Source organism: Seriola lalandi, unplaced genomic scaffold, assembly GCF_002814215.2.
Source record: "Seriola lalandi dorsalis isolate HSWRI2012SDOR001 ecotype SW California unplaced genomic scaffold, Sedor1 jcf7180002054480, whole genome shotgun sequence".
NCBI classification, from domain to species: domain Eukaryota; kingdom Metazoa; phylum Chordata; class Actinopteri; order Carangiformes; family Carangidae; genus Seriola; species Seriola lalandi.
In genome coordinates this window covers 22,501-25,102 of record NW_019525033.1, presented here as the reverse complement: position 1 = coordinate 25,102, position 2,602 = coordinate 22,501, and the positions used below count along the sequence as shown (strand labels likewise).

The 2,602-nt window shown below is 43.7% G+C and overlaps 1 protein-coding gene across 1 annotated transcript in view; it reads left to right on the top strand.

The window, feature by feature from the left end:
• Positions 1-2,602, top strand: part of LOC111659483 (electrogenic sodium bicarbonate cotransporter 4-like) — a 29,495-nt gene that overhangs the window by 5,010 nt on the left and 21,883 nt on the right. The gene's annotated exons all lie outside the window — the stretch shown is intronic.

Genomic DNA, 2,602 nt, shown 5'->3' with positions numbered 1-2,602 from the left:
TGGGGGGTTGTGTTTGGTATGTGTTGTGTTTTTGCCAAGATTCATATTGAACATGTGCAGCAAACAGAAGGCCTGAGGAGGCTGGTTAGAGGCACTGACGCAGGACTTCAGGTTCATCTGAGCAGTAGAAGTTATTTGGATGTTCTTGTGTTTCTTGCGTGTGTGTTTGCGTGTGTGTTTGTGTGTGTGCGTGCACCTCTGGGAGGAGAGCACTCGAGGGCCCTGTGGTGTGTGTCAACCCTCTTAAAGCCTCTGGCTCTTTGCTGCTTTGGAGATTTCAGTGGATTTCTGCACCAGCTTAGAGGAGACCTTTTTCCGACCGTTTGAATGGTGCAGGTCTCACTCAGACTGACCACACACACCACATCGTACGTGGTCAACTGAAGCAACACGACTGGCTGTGGAGTAAAGCTCGACAGCAGAGCAGAGAAACACCCGGGGAAGGACGTATGTGAGAGGGAGTGAGAGTGTGTCTTCTCTCTCGGCTCATGGTGGAGAGCGAGGAGTGGTGAGCTAAGGACTCTCGACCTCAGCAAGAGGACAAGAAGCTAGACGCCGCTCCAAACCAAACTGAGGATCTCTCTCCAGCTACCTTTGGGTCAGTGGATCCAGTGAGCATGCAGGACCGCGGGGCCTCCTTTCCCTCCATTATGGCCTCCCGCTGGACCCTACCTGGCTCTCCAATAGGTAAAGATGGCATGAGAGAGGAGAGAGTGGAAGCGAGGGTCACCAGCTGCAGTCGAATTAGTTTAATTCCTGTGTCATGGCATTTACTTTAATTGTCTTTGTTGGCAAAAGGAGAGAATCTGCAGTGACGGATATAAAGTTTACTCTCTTTTATCCCCCAATATAGATAAACTGAAACTGTAGTAGTCTGATGGAAACTGTGCTGCAGCGACGACGTATCTCTGTAGTCTAACTCTGAAGTTAGCATCACCCTGGTTCCCTCCACAGAAAGCCACTGGGATTTTTGCATTGTCTTTTGGATTATTAAAGAAAATAAACAACAGTTTATGATCCTGACAGGTTTTGTTCAGATCGATAATCTTTAATCAGAAATTACAAATTACAACCTCCGTAGTCTCATTTAGAAGCTCGTTAGCAGCTGGCCTTTTTTAACAGACGTAAAAGCTTCAAGAAATCAGGACTGGGTTATTAACTGATGTATTTTATGTCATAAAATAAGACGTGAAAATGTCTTCAGGTCGAGGGAACAGGAAGTGCTAAAATGCGATTAATTTCCGGGTGTTAGGACTCATCCCTGCAGCGCCGTTTGTCATGATCGCTAATTTGTGAATATTTTGAGTATTTAGAAACAACACTCGTGTTGATTAGCTGACATGATGCATGAAACTCAAGTGAGAAACAGCAGCTCACGGCTTTAATAACACACAGCCTCTTGCTGGTGGTGAGAAACAAACTGTTTAAACAGCCACATGCAGCGATCATGAATCAGACTCTGCACACCTGTGATTTTTTTTATTTTTTAAATGCCTGAATAGTTATAAAGATAACAACATGAGGCATTTTTTCCATCTAAAGCCATGAGTCTGACGTCGAGTCCCACACTGAAAAACATTAAACTCATCACCAAAGCATCACTCGCCGAGTCTGATGAACCTTTTTATTTCTGCAGCGATAAACACACAGAAACAGTGTGAGCCGTCTGTCTCTCTGCCATCTTATTTAAATGCACTGACTAGATCACTAGATGCTAATAGCTAATTATACAGAACGCTGCGCAGAGAGGAAATATTTTCCACCCATTTACTTTTGCTTTCAAGGCACAAAAACAACTTCTTATCTTTATCTCCGCATCAGCTTATTCTGCTTTGTTTATTACCTCAAGTAAGTGCTGTGTGTGCGTGTGTGTGTTTGTGTGTGTGCGTATGTGTGTGTGTGTGCGTGCGTGCGTGGTTGTGTGTGTGTGTGTGTGTGTGTGTGTGTGTGCGTGCTGGGAAGGCGGTGAACAGTGGGTTTATCAGAGTGTTTTCATTAACACCTGCTGCTGCTGCTGGATTTGGGAACAACCGGAGAGTTTACGGACCGGGAAACTAAAATGAGCTGAAATATGTTAAAACATTTTGTAGGTTTAAGTTATAAAAGTTTCACCAAGCAGACTTCTGATGTCAGGATATTTACTCCAACTCTCTCTCTCGTGCCACTTCAGCCTAAACGATGAGTGTAAGTGGGAGAAAAACTCAGCCGTTGTCCAGTCAGTGTTCAGACACGACAACCTACTTAAAGTCTGGTAATGAGCTGTTGTTAATCAAGGGTGGGGAGCTGCAGAGTTGGGTGGTTGTTTTTGTGCCACCTCCTTTTCAACCTTCATAAACTCATTAAATCATATTTATATATATATATATATATATATATATATAATTTAGTATTTATATATATAAATACAGAGCGTGCAGCTTTATGTATTTTGCATTGTAGCTAAGAAGTTAAAGAAGTAGGGGGCGATTTGAATTTGTGTTTTCCCCACAAATGATCCCAAACATTGCAGATATAAAACCCCACGATCTCCCTGTGTGCGATTACATGAGACACACAAACAGAAACAGACCCAGCCTGACCCGACCCGATGTGACAGTGATGG